Source organism: Castor canadensis, chromosome 14 (genome assembly GCF_047511655.1).
Source record: "Castor canadensis chromosome 14, mCasCan1.hap1v2, whole genome shotgun sequence".
NCBI classification, from domain to species: Eukaryota; Metazoa; Chordata; class Mammalia; order Rodentia; family Castoridae; genus Castor; species Castor canadensis.
In genome coordinates, this window is record NC_133399.1 from 94,302,291 (window position 1) to 94,320,610 (window position 18,320).

At 36.4% G+C, this 18,320-nt stretch overlaps 1 long non-coding RNA gene across 2 annotated transcripts in view; it reads right to left on the minus strand.

The window, feature by feature from the left end:
* LOC141416918 (uncharacterized) overlaps positions 1 to 18,320 on the minus strand; it is a 152,440-nt gene that overhangs the window by 121,035 nt on the left and 13,085 nt on the right. For both annotated transcript variants that reach the window (XR_012441546.1, XR_012441547.1), the window contains exons 6-7: positions 13,270 to 13,316; positions 181 to 285 (exon numbers count right to left, since the gene is read on the minus strand). This is a non-coding gene — a long non-coding RNA (uncharacterized lncRNA). The remainder of the gene's footprint in view (positions 1 to 180; positions 286 to 13,269; positions 13,317 to 18,320) is intronic.

The window sequence follows — 18,320 nt, forward strand, 5'->3', positions numbered from 1 at the left end:
GAAGATCCGTGTCAAAACTTCCTCTTTTTCATAATGCAGTAGGCATTTCCTCTAAAATTTCCAAAACATAAGTAAACTCAAAATCAAAAGAAACCATATTTACTTTAAAATGTGAATATTATACTTTTCCTTTTATTTAAATGTAAGAAAGTGTGTCATTAAAAAAAAAAAAGAACTAACCATGAATTTGATGGAAGTAACATTTTCGATCAAATTTCTCAGTCATGGACACAACTTCAGCATATTCATTTCTTTATCATCTTGGGAAAAATCTTTATCTTTTTTCTAAACAGTAAAAGATTAGTCATTACAGGGTAATTTCCATTCCAAGCAAATAATGAGCAGTAATTATTATGCAAATAAAGGGGTTTTTTTTTTAGTATGAGAAAAGCTGTGCTCTGAACAGGAAATCATATCATTTATCACTTTATGATATGAAAGATTTTTTTCTCTCTTTGTCAGTTACCTATTTATAGTTCATAGCTGCAGGTGGAGAGGAAGAAGCAACTAACTGCTTGCATGGCTTCAAATTGATTTATACAATTCTCAGCGATGCAGACTATGCACATGATGGATGTGTTGTTTAATTATATTGTTGTAAAGCTGTAATTACATCTACTAAGTGCACTTTTATGTCTGTGTACATAAATGATTTCAAGGACTGTCATTTATACTATACAAGGCATTGTCTGGAATTCTGTAATTATTTTTAAGTATATTTGTTATGCTTCCTAGGTTTACATTCTCTAATCAATAATGACTTTTAAATGAAAGGACCTGTTCAGATATACCCTTAGACAACACAGAAGACAAAAGAAATATAAACAAAGTGATCTCTATTGTGAAACTATGGCTTTTTGGACACAGACATTATTCATTCCACAAGTTAAATTAAGCCACTTAAAAACATCTATTTTGAGCAATAAAAAAAGAAGAGTCTGATGTCTCAATCTGTTGTTCAGTGTATACAGACATTAACAGTGAAGGCTAAAGAACTAATGGTGCTTTCTATATTCAATTTAGACTAACATTTGTGTCATGCTCTTACCCTCTTTGTGATCCATTAGTAAAATGACTTTGCCTTATTACATAAAATAAAAGTGTTTTATTTTAGGGTTGCTGTTTGTCTTTGTACTCATGCTGCATCTTCAGCTGTTAGACAGCCATTGTAGCCAATAGAAATACATCCTCCATTGGAAGCTGATGAAAAGCATTTGCCATAAGGCAAAAGAAAATTGACTTGAACAATTTTGAGATTCGGTGTAAATGAGATGCTGTTCTTTTATTGTTTTTGTTTTCAGATTTTCATTTTTCAATGCAGTATATCAATCAGGTAGGCAAATTATATGTGCAGTTCTATATTAACTTTCCTTTTAAACTATTTTCAAAGCATTATAATTTTGCTATTTAAATACAACTATATGTAAATACAAGTATTATGTAATGTGGCCAGAAAACTTATTTATTGGAATAATATAAATTAGTGAAATAATTGAAAAAAAGAAAATCCTCCATCTGGAGACTTAATCAATAGCATCAATATATTGTCTCTATTCACTCTTTTCTGTTGGTCTTTTGCCCTACCTAACACTACCAACCTTGACAAATGCCCTCCATTCTACCTTAGCTACTATTGCATTGGTCATCTTGAAGTTTCCTACTAAGAAGTTTTAAAGCCAATATTATTGGCAATTTGTATGTGAGTAGGAATGTAAGGGCAAAGCTATTCTTGTTTGTGTGCTTATTTGTTTTTGAGAAAGCATCTCTTAGCTCCAGATGTCCTACATCTTAATGTAGCAGACATTAGCCTGAAGTGCACCATCCTCCTACCTAAGAGTGCTGGAATTATAGAAGAGCATCACCACACAAGGCAAGGACATGGTTCTTTTGTTTGTTTTGGTTTTGGGTGGTACTGGAATTTGAACTCAGGGCCTCATTCTTCCTAGGCAGGCACTTACTGCTTGAGCCACTCTACCAGGGATATAGATTTTAATTGATCTAATTTGCTTTGTTGATTAATCAACAGTTATTGAAGTTGTAAAAATTAATAGTATCCTCCTTTTCCTTAATTAACTACATTTTGCTAAGGTTCACTTGAGTTTCTTGAACTTGAATACTATCATAAGTAGAATTGCCTGGAAGAAATACATGGGCAATAGATGAAGATGACATACTTCTTTCCTCCTTACATGGTCTCTACCATGGTCATTCCACCATAGTGGAATTAATTACATTGACAGTTGTTTTGTATGATTAATGGATAACCTGATTCTTTTTATATATAATTTGTGTAGAAACACATTCCAACGCCTTTTTAAAATTCAAAACCTTGAGATGCCAGGTCCAAACCTATTTGGGAGACATTCAACAGAACAAACAGGTGAGCACCAAGTATCACACATTTCCCCCCAGCCACCCCTGGGATAAACCAGGATAGTCCCCTAGGCAGACTTACCACCCCCCACCCCCGCAAAAAAAAAAAAAAAAAAGAATAAACAACAAATTGAAAAGTAGCACACAGCAGGTGGGGCAGAAAGCTGAAGCACACCAGAGGAGGGGGGAGAGGCAAGGAACTGATCTCTGCACTAAATTTCAGTAAATAAAGGCTGAAAAGGCAGAAGGGCTGACAGTGGTCAGATGGTAAGCCCCCAATTGAAATAGGGCAGGTAGCGGTCCACAAAGCTCATCTCTTGAGCCAGTGAGCAACATCCAAGTCAAATGGCTCTGCAAAATTGAAAAACAATCAGCAAACCATCACAACACACTGACAGCAGGGGGCCAGCTGATGGATCACTTACTTTGCCCCAGAGAAAGGGGGCTAGGCAGAAAAACAAGCCAACAGTAATCAAGCACAGTGAAAACCCAACTCCAAAGCAGGACAGCTGGTGAGCTACAGAGCTGATCTCCAGAAACTGAGGAAAACATTCAAACTTAAACTTCTGTACCTCACTGAGGGAGGAGCTGACTAAGCAGCTGCCTCGGAAAGACAGAAGAAAAAATACACTACCCTACCACTTGCAGAGACTACAAAACCAGGACTGGATGTTGGAGGAGTAACACCGGAACTTACACTAAGACTGAAATTCTGTTGTTCCTGAACCTGGAGTTTTTTTGTGTTTGTTTGTTTGTTTGTTTGTTCATCTCTACCCATTGATTTCTTTGGGTTTTTGTTTGTTTTGTTAGTTTTTCTCTTGTGAATTAGTTAATACTAAATTACAAACAGAGCAGGGATAGAAATAGTACACACACACTTAGATAAAAACCCAATACAGCCACAAAATAAAATTAAACCAAGGAAAAGAAAACAGGTTACTGAAACCACCAACTAGCCTATCAAGTACATAGTTACATGGAAACAAGTGGAGTGATGGGAAGATGAAAAAGGGATGGAAACCATTCTCCCTCTTAAAAAAATTTAATACAGGATTCAGAGAGAAATGAAGAAAACAGATAACCAGTTCCAGACTCCAACAAAACAAAGATAAATGATGCCAAGGAACCCAACGATGCCTACAAGAACACCCTCAAAGAAAAAATCTAACAAGTAATCACTGAGAATTTCATGGAGATGTTACCAGACATGGTTAACCAAAATGTACAAGAGGCACTCAAGATATTTCAAGACACCAAAAATAAATAAGGGAAGACACAGAAACAAATGAATCAATGCATAGGAGCCCTAAATAAATACCAAAGTGAAACAGAGAACACTATAAATAAAATGAATTAAAGATGAAAATTGACAATATTAAAGAGGAAGTGAACCATGATATGGAAAACTTCAGAAAAAACAATGAAACAGAAACACAAAACACAATGTAAGGCCTCTCCAGCAGACTAGAACAAGCAAAAGACAGAATCTCAGAACTTGAAGATAAAATGGAAATTAAAGGAAAAAACTGAGGAGTTTTTTGAAGAGTTCCTTGAGTTGTCAAACAACTCAAGACCTGTGAAAGGAATATACATGAACTCACCTACTCCATCAAAAGACCAAACCTGAGAATCATGGTCATTGCAGAAAGAGAAGAGGTGAAAGCAAAAGGGACTCATCATATATTCAACAAAATAACAGAAAATTTCCCAAATCTAGAGAAATCTATGCCCATTCAGGTAGAGAAAGCCTGCAGGACACCAATCAGACTTGACCAAATAGAACTAGCCCATGACATATTATCACTAAAACAACAAACACATACAATAGAAAAAGAATATTGAAGGCTGTAAGAGACTAAAAACAAATAACATACAAAGGTAAACCCATCAAAATCACAACAGATTTCTCAGCAGAAACCTTAAAAGCAAGAAGGGCATGAAGTGAGGTCTTCCAGGCACTGAATGAAAATAACTTCAACCCTAGGATACTCTACCCAGCAAAATGATCATTCAAAATAGATGGAGCAATAAAAGTCATCCATGATAAGCAGAAATTAAAATAATATATAACCACCAAGCCACCACTACAAAAGATTCTTCAAGGAATTTGGCACACAGAAAATGAAAGCAAACAAAACCATGAGAGGACAGGCAGAGCCAAACCACAGGAGAGAAAAGACAAAGAATCAGAGAGTAACATTGATTCAGCTGTACACAATCAAACCCTTAAACAACAAAAACAACTAAATGACAATATCACCACATACTTATCAATATTAACACTAAATGTTAACAGACATAACTCCCCCATCAACAGACACCATCTGGCAAACTGCATTAAAAAGGAAGAGCCAACAATCTCTTGCTTACAGGAGACCCATCTCATTGACAGAAACAAGCACTGGCTTTAGGGTGAAAGGCTGGAAGAAGATTTACCCAGCCAGTGGCCCCCAAAACAGGCATGAATACCAATACTTATCTCAGACAAGGTAGAGTTCTAACTTACATTGATCAAGCAAGATAAAGAAGAACACTGCATACTAATAAAAAGTGAAATACACTAAAAGGAAATAACAATTATCAACCTATATGCACCCAACATCAGTGCACCCAATTTCATCAAACGTACTCTGAAGGACCTAAAAGTATATATAGCCTCCAACACAGTGGTAGTGGGAGACTTTAATACCCCTCTATAACCAATAGATAGGTCATCCAAACAAAAAATCAATAAACTAATGTCTACAGAATATTTCATCCAATTTCTGCACAACATACATTCTTCTCAGGAGCCCATGGAACTTTCTCCAAAACTGGTCATATCTTAGGGTGCAAAGAAAACCTAAACAAATGTAAGAAAATAGAAATAATCCCATGCATTCTCTCTGATCACAGTGCATTAAAACTAGAACTCAACAACACAAACAACAGAAAATACACAAACAATTGGAAGTAGAATAACATATTGCTCAATGATCAGTGTTTCATCGATGAAATACAAGAGGAAATTAAAAGTTTCCTGGAAGTTAAAGAAAATGAAAACATGACCTACCAGAACCTATGGGACAAAACAAAGGCAGTCCTAAGAGGAAAGTTTATACCCATGAGTGGATATATTAAAAGGACAGAAAGTTCTGAAATCAGTGACCTAATGGTACATCTCAAACTCCAAGAAACACAAAATGAAACAGAACTCAAAATGAGCAGACTGAGAGAAATAATAAAAATAGGACTGAAATTAATGAAATTAAAACAACAACAAAAAAACATACAATGAATCAATGAAACAAAAGGCTGGTTCTTTGAAAAAATAAACAAGATTGACAGACCACTGGCAAACCTGACTAAAATGAGGAGGAAAAGAACCCAAATCGGTAAAATCAGAAATACAAAAGGAGAGATAACAACAAACTCCACAGAAATCCAGGAAATCATCAGAGACTACTTTGAGAACTTATATTCCAATAAATTTGAAAATCTTGAAGAAATGCAAAATTTTCTAGATACTTAGGCCCATCCAAAATTGAACAAAGGGGATATTGATCACCTGAATAGATCTATACACAAAATGAAATTGAAGTAGCAATGAAGAGAATCCAAAAATAGAAAAGTCCAGGACCTGATGGATTCTCTGCTGAATTCTATCAGAACTTTAAAGATCTAATACCAACTCTTGTTAAATTTTTCCATGAAATAGAAAGTGAAGGAACACTGCCTAACTCGTTTTATGAAACCAGTATTACACTCATCCCAAAACCAGACAAAGACACTTCCAAAAAGGAGAACAATAGGCCAATCTCCTTAATGAACATTGATACAAAAATACTCAATAAAATAATGGCAAACTGAATTCAACAACATAACAGAAAGATCATTTACCACAATAAAGTTGGCTTCATCGCAAGGATGCAGGGATGGTTCAATATACACAAATCTATAAATGTAATACAGCACATTAATAGAAGCAAAGACAAAAACCACTTGATCATCTCAACAGATGCAGAAAAACCTTCAATAAGATCCAACACCACATCATGATAAAAGCTGTAAGAAAACTAGGAATAGAAGGAATGTACCTAAACTTTTTAAAGGCTATATGTGACAAACCTATAGCCAACATCACACTTAACAGTGAAAAACTGAAACCATTTACCCTAAAACCAGGAATGAGGCAAGGGTGCCCACTATCCGTACTCCTATTCAACATAGTCTTGAAATGCCTAGCCAAAGCAATTAAGAAAGAAGAAGAAATAAAAGGAATACAAACAGGTAAAGAAACTGTCAAAATATCCCTATTTGCAGATGACATGATCCTGTATCTTAAAGACCCAAAAAACTCCAACCAAAAACTCCTAGACAACATAAACAGCTACAGCAAGGTGGAAGTATACAAAATCAACTTACAAAAATAATTGGCTCTTCTATACATCAACAACGAACAAACTGAGAAAGAATATATGGAAACAATTCCATTTACAACAGCCACAAAAAAATCAAATACCTAGGAGTAAACTTCACAAAGGATGTAAATGACCTCTACAAGGAGAACTACAAATCCCTGAAGAAAGAGATCTGGGAAGACAACAGAAGATGGAAAGATCTCCCGTGATCATATATTGGTAGAAACAACATAGTAAAAAATGGCTATACTACCAAAAACAATCTACATGTTTAATGTAATTCCCGTCAAAATCCCAATGACATTCATCACAGAGATTGAAAAATCTACCCTAAAGTTCCTTTGGAAACACAAGAGACCACAAATAGCCAAGGCAATACTCAGTAAAAAAAACAGCAATGCTGGAGGTAATAGCATTTTTGCAATAGCAATAAAAACAGCATGGTACTGGCATAAAAACAGATACGAAGACCAGTGGAACAGAATAGAAGACGCAGATGTGAATCCACACAGCTATGCTGACCTTATTTTTGCCAAAGATGCCAAAAACATATGATGGAGAAAAGACAGCCTCTTCAACAAATGCTGCTGGGAAAGTGGTTATCTGCCTGCAAAAAATGAAACTAGATCCATGTTTATCACCCTGTACTAATATCAACTCAAAATGCATCAAGGACCTTAATACCAGATACAAAACACTGAAGTTAGTACAGGAAAGAGCAGGGAATACTCTGGAAACAATAGGTATAGGCAAGGACTTCCTCAATGGAACCCCAACAGCTCAGCAACTAAAAGAAAGTATGGCCAAATGGGACTACACAAAATTAGAAAGCTTCTGCACAACAAAAGAAATGGTTTCTAAACTGAAGAAACCACCCAGAGAGTGGGAGAAAATATTTGCCAGCTGTACATCAGACAAAAGACTAATAACCAGAATACACAGGGAGCTCAAAAAGTTAAACCCTCCCAAAATCAATGAACCCATAAAGAAATGGGCAACTGAACTAGACAGAATTTTCTCAAAAAAAGAAATTCAAATGGCCAAAAAACACATGATCAAGTGCTCACCATCTCTGGCCATATAGGAAATGCAAATCAAAACACCACTAAGATTCCACCTCGCCCCTGTTAGAATAGCCATCATCAAAAACACCAGCAATAATATGTGTTGGTGAAGATGTGGGGAAAATGGAATCCTTGTACCCTGTTGGTGGGAATGAAAGCTAGTGCAACCACTCTGGAAAACAATAAGATTTCTGAAAAATCTAAACATAGACCTGCCATATGATCCAGCAATCCCACTCCTAGGGATATGCCCAAAAAATGTGACTCAGATTACTCCATAGGCACCTACACTCCCATGTTTATTGCAGCACTATTCACAATACCCAAGTTATGGAAACAGCCAAATGGCCCACTACTGAAGAATGGATGAAGAAAATGTGGTACTTGTACACAATGGAGTTTTACTCAGCCATGAAGAAGACTGAAATCTTATCATTTGCAAGTAAATGGATGGAACCGGAGAACATTATCCTTAGAGAGGTTAGCCAGGTTCATAAGACCAAAAATCGTATGTTCTCCCTCATATTCTGACTTTAGATCTAGGGCAAATGCAGTAGTGTTGTTGGACCTGGGTCACATGACAAAGGGAGAGCACATATGGCAGGTATGGGGATAGGTAGGAAACCCAAACTTGAAAATGTTTGATGTCCTAACTGCAGAGGTGCTAATACAGTAACCTTAAAGTGACAAAGGTCAATACAGGAAGGTGACTGGGAAGTAGTGAAGAGGTCAGGCCGAGATGAATCAATTCAGGTTGTAATACACTTGTGCATGAAAGCAATGCTAAGAATCTCTCTATATAGCCATCCTTATCTCAACTAGGAGAAATGCTCTTTCTTATTATTGCTTATATGTTCTCTTCAACAAAATTGGAGAAAAGGATAGAACAGGTTCTGCCTGGAAGCAAAGGGGGTGGGGGGGAGAGGGATGGGGTAGAGGGCAGGGGGAAAAAATGGCCCAAACAATGTATGCACATATGAATAAACAAAAAAATTTCAAAACCTTTTGAAAACTGGAAAATTTTGTATTTTAGATTTCTTCTTTTTCAGGTCTTATTTCTAATCATAACCATATGGATTTGGAAGTATTTCTCACAAAATAAGAAAATTCTGAAATTGTTATTAAAAATGTATGTGTTTTTTATTTTACTTTATGGGGTTGTAGTTAATCTACATAGGAAAGAGGCCTGACTTAATAGCTAAAAAGAAGGTTTTTGAAGCCAAGTTTCTTGGGCTCAACTTTTTATTCTAAGATTTGTTAGTTGTGTAACTTTGAGCAAACTTGAGCTTTCTGAGACTAAGCTTCAGTTTAAGAGATGGAATGAAAAAGATCTGTGTTATATATTCACATTAATCACAGTGAGCATTTTATAAATGATATCTTATATTACCTTCTAAGTGCAAATGTTATTATACAACATAATTCCCAAAATGATATTCATATCTTTGCTCTTTTATAATTTCTATTTTAAAAGGTTTGTGCTTTATATTCACAGTAAAATACCCCTACACATCTTTCACACTGCATCAATAGCACTGAAAAAAATCAGGCACTATTTCTCATTGTAGGAAGGGGACCAAACCATCTTGAGAAACAGAATAGCCACTCATGAGTCATTTAATTCTTAGAACATTCACAGTCCAAAGCAAGATAAAAGAGTAGAGACGTCTGTATACTGGACATTCAGAATACAGGAGGAGCTAAGCTTGTGCATTTACACCTCTGTTATTTTAATGGTGGGTTTGATTAATTTCATTCAGCATTGAGGGAATCATCTGTAGGCTATACTCCTGTTCCTTTCTTGCATTCTGCATAGAAAAAATATGGAATAGGCATGCACATCAAGTCCATGCTTTCACAAAGTTCGAATACAGTAGGAATTTTAGTCTACATTTGGTAATACAAACTCAAGATTGGCCAGTTGACCACCTGTAGTGGCTCGCACCTCAAACCCCAGCTACAGGAGAGGCAGAGATAGGAGAATCACAGTTCAATGCCAGCCTAGGCAAAAACATATGAAATTAAAAAATGAAAAATAAGAAAAAATAAAAAGCTTAGTGAAACCCTGTCTTGAAAATAAGCCAAGCATGGTAGTACATGGCTGTAATCCCAGCGACATGGGAGGTATAGGTAGGAGGGGATTGAAGTCTAAAATTGCCCTAGACAAAAAGTATAAGACATTATTTGAAAAATAGCTAAGGGATTGGAGGGGCTCAAATAGTAGAGCTCCTGTTAGAAAACCCAAGGTCCTGACTTCAAAACCCAGTAGCACCAAAGGAAAAAAGTGATCAGTTAACATATTCACTAAAACGAATGATAGCAATGTCCATGTGTTCTGGCTCTCAACTTCAAGTCCTTTTTCAGCAGCTACTATGTAAAATAATGTTTACAGAGCTTTGCAGAGCAAAAAACAAATATCAGATTCTTTGCAAAGCAATCTATAATGTTCAAATTTTGAACATGACTATGCAGTATCATAACTCTGAAGTTCAGGATAATCCCTTGTTTTCTCCAAACAAAACCAACATGAAAATTTTAAATTTTACGTAGAATTCCTCAAATTACTTGAAATTTGTTGAATCTTTCTGTTTGAGAAGAATGGTTTTGATATAACCCAAACTTTGACCATTCTTGAATTTTTGTTATAATAGCAAAATATTAAAGCAATTTTTATGGACTCTAATCTATTCTCCAAGAAACTAACCCCCATAGTTTCTTTGGGGGAGGCAGTGTGAGAAAGTGTCATGAAGCTTGGTTACCGTGGAAACAACTGTGCATCAGTGAAGGAGGAAACAGGAGACACCACACTAGGGGAAGTTATGTCCTCCTCTGAGACTTAAACCGGTATTTTTTCAATTTTCAAGTATATAACACATTGTTATTAATTACAATCTCCACATTGTACATAAATGTATTCATTTAACTTGAATTTTGTATTTTTTAACCAACATTCTTCCCAGTCCCTCTATCCCAGCCACTGGTAACTACCATTGTACCATCTGCTACAGTGAATTTGATTTTTTTTCAGTCTGTGCACGTACACAAGACTATGAAAGGGTTTGTCTTCCTGTACCTGGCATATTCTCATTCAACATAGTTTCCTCCAAGTTCTACCCAGGTTGTTGCAAATGACAGAATCTTCTATTTTTTAAGCCGAATAACATCCATTTTACATACATTCCATTTTTTTATCTATTCGTCAGTTTGTGGACACAGGTCATTTCCATATTTCGGTTGTCGTAACATGGAAGTGCAGATGTTTTCGACACACTGATTTCTGTTCTGTTCTATACGTTCTCAGGAGTGAGATTGCTGGGTTGCTACTCTATTTTTAACTTTCTGAGGAATCTTCATATTGTTTTCTATGTTGTTTGTTACTAATTTACATTGCTTCACACAGTGTGCAAGAGCTTCCTTTGCTCTATATCCTCACCAACATTTATGTTTGTAATTTCGGCCATAGCCATTCTCACAGGTGTAACATAATAATATTTCCTTATAGTTTAAATGTTCATTTCTGGGGTGATTTGTCATCTTGAGCTTGTTTTCATTTACCTCTTAGCCATTTATATGTCTTCTTTCAGAAAATGTCTGGTTAAGGACTTTGTAAATTATTGTATACTTTCAATTCATTAGATTCTGAGGATACAATGGCAGGGACTTTTAAAAAATAACCTTGTTTTGTTTGAAGCAATCTGGCAAGTGACTGGTTTCATCAGGAACAGTGGGGCATGTGTTTCTGACTGATGTCATAGTAATATTCTTGATAAGCATAAAGGAGTTTATTGGTGTCCATACATATCATCTTGTATAATCTTATATCAATCAGAGAGGCAAGTAGCTGTGACAGAAAAAAAACTCTTTGCCTATTATGCTGATTATGATTCTGTGTAATCTTGTGAAAATTGTATTTTAATGAGTGTTTTCCTGTTCTCTCATCCCTCTTTCTTGAGGATTAATAGTGATCTGTGGCTTACAAAGCAGAAGCTCAGATATAATGATGTAGGGCTGCATTGTTCTCTCTTTCCTCACTGTGTCTTTTCATCTCTTCTCTATCTCTGCTCATTGTTCATCTTCAGCATTATCAGTCACCATGCAGTAGTGTTTACAAATATAAATGTGACAGAGGAGGAAAAAATTGTTGATCCAATGATGTGAAGCCTCTCAAATACCTGCTAGGCTGCAGCTTGACATACCTCTCCAAGTGAGGTCAGAAACAGATCAGGACTTAGAAAAGAGTTTTTCTTTAAAAAAGCAATTGGATTTTCCTCTTTTCTCTTTGAAGAGCTACTCTTAGTGAGATGGCTTATTCAGGGCCCTGTTCTTCCTTTGTTGGACAGAGGCTGATCAAATTTTGGAAAGTGCTGGAAAGAGAACCAGTGGCTCATGGGCTTCTCTTTGTTACAGAAAGTATACATGTGGTTACAAAGAAAACCTGTATAAATACTTGACTTTCAGGAAAAATACAAAGGAATGCTTATCACTATGGCTGAAGTGAAAAAGAAAATAGATAAACTCATTGTGGAATACTGAACTCAGAAATTGCAAATTTTGGTCCACAGAACTAGAACAAAATCATCACAGCAACAAAAAGCTTCCACTGTTTTATTAATCTCTTTTACTTTTATGATTAGTCTATTTCTATCTTAAAAATTGATTCAAACTTAATTGAAATGATATGTTGGCATACTCAAGTGTCCAGGGTTCGTTGTTCCTCGCTTAGATAGACGTCAAAAGTGGAAACTTGAGCAGTGAAAATCAGAGAAGTTTTATTTGTAGAGAAGAAAAAGGAAAGGCTTCATGGAGGACATGCAGTGGGACCTGAAAACCAGTAGTCCCCTGAGTTGTGTTGGACAGCAGGTTTTTTAGTTTTGTATTTCCAGTAGAAGGAGTTTGTTTCATCATGAAGGTTTTGGCATGAATAGGTGATTCTTGGGAAGGAGACAGGGCATTTCTCTCTATCTCCACCCATCAAGTCCCCTCTCAATCATCACCCTAACTGCTGTTAGGAACAAGGACGAGACGAAGACTATTTAGTAACTGCTTCCTGCTAAAAGGGGGCAATGAAGGGGCCCGAGGCATTAAAGCTGACCATGAGAGGGGTTATCGAGGGGACCATGGTAGAAGGTCAGCTTTATCTTCATCAGTATGATGGATTCTAGGCGAGAAGAAACAAACTTGACAAGTAAGTTTAGAATGTAAGGTCCAAACACAATTAAGAGAATAATGGCAACTATAGAACCTAGAAAGAGTAGGAACCATATTGTAGAAGGGAGCCAGGATTTTATTTGATCCCATACCTGTGTTGATACCTGAATTTTGAGGGACTGTTCCCAGGGCCACTTAGCCTGTTGGAGAATGTCATTTGTGCATTTTTCTACAATGTCTGAGTATTTATATGTGTAACAGGAACTATTGGCAATTGTACATACCTTTTTCTGCTTAACTAAAAGAAAATCCAAGGCTATGGTCCAGGAGTCTAAGAAAAAAACAAAAACATTATTTAAGTCCAAAACTAAAAACACCACCTTTAAGTACCGTAGAACATGTTTGGAGCCAGTAGAAATAGTCACTTTGTCTCTATTAGAGTAGAAGACCCTGGCTAAAAACATGAGTTTGTGCCTAGAAGGGCTTTAGTGCTAGATAGCCACGCATGTCTAAGAACCACTTCTTTAACCCTTTCTGCTTTAATTTTTTTGAGAGGTCTGGCACAAAATGACTCCATTTGAACTTTGATGGTATTTCCCCTTGTCTCCAAACTGGTTGTCTCTGAGAAGTATCATCTGAAGATTTTTGATCCTTCCTTGTGAGGAAGTTTTCCCTATAAGTATCCCATAGGGTGGGGGTGAGGCGGAAAAGCAACAAGCAGGTCAGGTGGGAGTCAGTGTCAACTAGACCTTTTTGGTAAAATTTAAGCAAAAAAGAGGCGTAGAATATATTGCTCTTAGGCAATGGGCTTCTAGATAATGACAGTAAAAGACAAAAATCTAAAGCTAACTTGGTTGACAGACTATTAGAGTCATTGTTTTATGGACTTGATTGTAAAGGTCCCAGAAGGATTAGAACTATAATGAAATAAATTTAAAAGAGCCATGGTTAAAATTCTGATGGGCAATTTAGCAACTAACAGAACAGTAGATCAGTAACATTAACATTTTTTACAGTGTTTATCTAAATTTTGTATTTTAGAAATCCTGATATACTTGGAAAATGCAAATATATTTAATTTATAGGAGCTAGCAACATCACACTTGTCTAGAGGTTATACATACATATTAGTTGTTATCCTTGGAGTAAAACCTTGGATTTCCCATTAGTTGAGGGGCAATGCCAGTGACCCCAAATAGCCTAATAACAGGCACATGTAGGGTACTAACTGCATTAGAATCACCTAAGACAAAAGTTGTTTAACCACAATTATGAGGTCATCTAGAAGATTTTACATAAACCAACTCTTAAGTGAATTTTTATTTAGTTATGACTCAGTTATCAAAGTAGTCAAAACCCTGACAAAAATCAGCAAAGACCACAAGTAAATATTCATGAGAACTAAGTGGAGAGTTAGGAAACCTGATGGCTGACATCAACAGGTGGCTTATGATATACAGCAGGGTTCTGCTGACCTGTAGCCAATGGAACCCTGTCCCTAAAGTTAACAGGTTTAATCTGATCATCCCAGGCCAAGAATTTCCTCCACCTGATATGTGGAAGGTGTTGATAATGTATAGCCCAGTGTTTGAGTGTTAATGACACACAACCCAGTTTTTTTGTTTGTTTTGAACTAACTACCTCTGTTTTGTTAACTCTAATAGAGACTTGAGGTCTCAAGACCCCTAGTGTAGTTTTTTGTTTGTTTCTTTTAATCCTATCTGTAGCATGTACTTTGGCTTTGTTTTTATTTTGTTTTATATAAGTAGATTTGTCCCAATCTGCATGTTGGTACATCAGCACTCCCTGTGTTTAGCTGCCTGTTCCCTCTCTGTATCCTACTAAACTTTCATTTTCCTACTTAATTGTCTTGGTAAATTCTTGGAGTACCAAAGATTTTGACAGTTATCTTGATAGAACAAACACCTTTCTTTAAGACCATTTTTTGTAAATGTTATCAAGAACAGAACAATATTTTTAAGACAGCCTTCTGTTATGAGCTTAGAGAATTTTTAGTTTAACATTAATACATTAAATTTTGACCTTATAAAACCTTTAGTTTAACTCTTAGATTTTAGTCAACTTAGTCACTTACATAAGCATTTATAAGCTCCATCTTTCTTTGATAACTTATTTTGTACCTTTAGTCTTAACTTTTTAAAATATCCTTTTATATTTCTTGTTACTTGTTGAAAATAACTTATAAGACCTTTTGGGTTAGAGTCTTATATTTGTCTGAAAAAAATCAGAAAGAAAGCCCCCGTAAAATTATGTTTTGTATATAAAAACAATTTATAGAAAGCCCAATTATTGATAGACCCATTTATTATAAAAGAGAATTAGATACCAGATATCATTTACAACAGAATGAAACACGCTAAGGTCATTTTTTGCCCAAATTTTAAGATTTTTGTTGTAAGCTTGAAGCCGGAGATTAAAATGGCACCTTCTTTTTTCTGCTCTGAGTTGGAGTGTTAACCTCTGAATGCCTGCATCTTAGTGAGACCTGATTGAAATAAGTTTGAAACTGTTTTTTTTTTTTTAGTAATAGTAGAACAGAGTAGAAGTAACAAGTTTTTTACATTAACTGTACAATAAGAACCATATCAAGATGTTTATATATTTACATGTAAAAAAAAAAAAAAAAACACTTACGCAGCCTACCATAGAGATCTCCAATTTAAACACCATAGATTTTTTTTGGTACATTACATTTTAGCACAAAATTTTAAATGACCTCAAATATTTAGAGAAGCCTTTAAACAAAGAATTTCAACTAAAAATTTAAATGCTTGTTACTCTGTTTAACCAGATGATAGTAAAAAGCAGCTAATGTTGGTGAGAGTGAAAAGACAAAAAAGGAAATCCCTGGAATAAAATCAATTCCAGCAGCTGCTGGGAGCTGACTTTATCTTTTTTTCTCTGTCCAGGATCAACCACAGCTGCAAGTGGCCAGTGCCTAAAGGGCACATTTTCTACAAAGCTGAAACTGGAATTTTGGACCAAGGCCCATACCCATGAGATTTTACATGTCAGTTTTTGAACCCAGTTTTTAAAGCAACAACAGTTTTTACCTATCAATTTATGCACACATACACACACAAACACACACACATAAAAAGTTTTACATGCTTAAGCTGAAGTGCCCACAAAAACAAAAAAAAATCCTGAAAATTAGCCTTAGTAATTAATCATCGGTTTTCTGGAATTCCAGGGCAAAAGAAATTTTTGCCCAATGCTTGCTAGGCCAATACATACATTTATATAGTTATATTAGCTTAGAGTACTCTTAAACAATTTAGCCACAGATTAGATATAATCTTCCCTTGGGAGGGGAGGGTAACAAGATAATGAGATCCTCTGTTTTTGGCAAGCTGTTACTTGGATGTTTTATTGAGACTTACAGAATGTTATATTTTAACTAGGGCTGGGTAAGATCACAAGACTTGAAAATGACCTTGAACCACAAAACTTTCAGCACAAGCAAGAAAGAGAAAAAAAACTGCAGACGGGAAGAATGTGCTGAGTCAAAAATCTTTGCTATCCTTATAACTGTCATTTTTCTTCCTTTAATTTTTATTTATTTATTTATTTTAAGGTTTTTCCAGGAGCTAAAGCTTGTAAGGAAGCTAACATCACCACATTATATAACATTTATTTTTTAAACAAAGTTTAGGTTTTTCCCTCTTTTTTGTAGAATAAGTCTAGCTGTAGGACGGTGTTATAGTCAGTTTTCCCCTTCTGTTAGCACTCCTGGTCTCCCAAAGTATATTTAGGCCAAGCCTGTGTGCAATAGAAAATAAAGATCTTTTTCCTTAGGCTCTCAGGGTTAAGATTTTTTCAGTGTCTCAATAAGCAAGTGAGGATGATATCCCTCAAGAATTCAGGAAATTTGAGCTCTCATCTAGAAAAAGGATAAGGGAGACTGGTCACTTTAAGGAGAGTCTCATGTGCCTAGGCATCCCAAGGGCCAGAGACCTGATTCCCCCACCAGGGACCATACTTGCCTGTGTGACATTTGACCAACTCATTATTTATTTTATAACCTTGTATGTCTAGCCATTTTTTAGCAATTATTACAAGCCTTTAGTTTAACAAGATTTTCATGAAAAGGGTCCAACAATGGCCAGGAGGACTAGCACAGATAGGGGAAGAATTCCTTCCCTAAAGGGGAGACCACAGGAACATGTTCTGGCAAGTTCTGTGTATCATGTCCACTGTGTTACTATGTACTTTTGTATTTTTTTTTCAAGGATTTTTGAGGATTTTTCCTTCCTCCTAATCAAAAGGCTGGAATTTTAACTCTAAGGGAGAAATGCCCTACTCCCATTTGTTTCTGGTGGGGGTCATTAGTCTTGTACCTGAGGGTAGTAAAACAGCTATGTCTGCCTGAAAAGTCAAGCTGTGGGGTGGACAGAAGTATTTTTTTGTCCTGGAGTATGGTATCTTGTCTAAGCCCCAGAAGGGCTCGTATCTAGAGATGCAGAATGTAGCTGAGGCAGATAAAGTTTGCCTAGGAAATATTTTTGATAAAGTCTTCCCTCGGGTTGTTTTTGACCCAAATCTAACTATTGCCTAGGATAGAAGGGACAGCCACTCATTCTGATCTGCTCAGGGAAGAAAAAGAGGAGGAAACTGGAAGTTGAGAGAAAAGCCTTGGTGCACTGAGGTTTCAGCTCTGCCCAAGTAGCATTGGCAGTCTGGTATTAGTGCTCAGCCATCCTGATCTCTCAGGTGCTTGCCTTAACAGCTGTAGTGGGCTCAGAGCTTTTTCCCCAGATTTCCAAAAGAGAACCCCCTCCTTAACAAGAGGGAGAAGAGTCAGCCTGAGCGTTCCACCATAGCTAAGCCATGGTAGGAAGGCTCTCCTGGGAAGGTAGACTCCACCAGAGTGCCAGACGGTCATGGCCACTTCCTAAGCAGCTCACTCCAGTTTGGCACAACCTGTATCGACCTCAGATGAAGAAGAAGTGTCCCTTCACGTGGTCACCACATAACAGGCTTGGATACTTGAGTGGCAAGGGTTCGTTGTTCTGTGCTTAGATAGATATCAAAGGCAGTAAAAATCAGAGACATTTTATTTGTAGAGAAGAAAAAGGAAAGGCCTCATGGGGGACATGCAGCAGGATTCAGAAACCAGCAGTCCCCCGAATTGGGTTGGACTGCAGGTTTTATGGTTTTTTATTCCCAGTGGGAGGAGTATGTTTCATCACAAAGATTTTGGCCTGAACAGGTGTTTCCTGGGAAGGCTTTTCTCCCTGGCTAATCGCCATCTTTGGGGAGCACATGTACCTCCCACAGTTTGCCCTTCAGAAATAAAGAATAATTTTAAGTA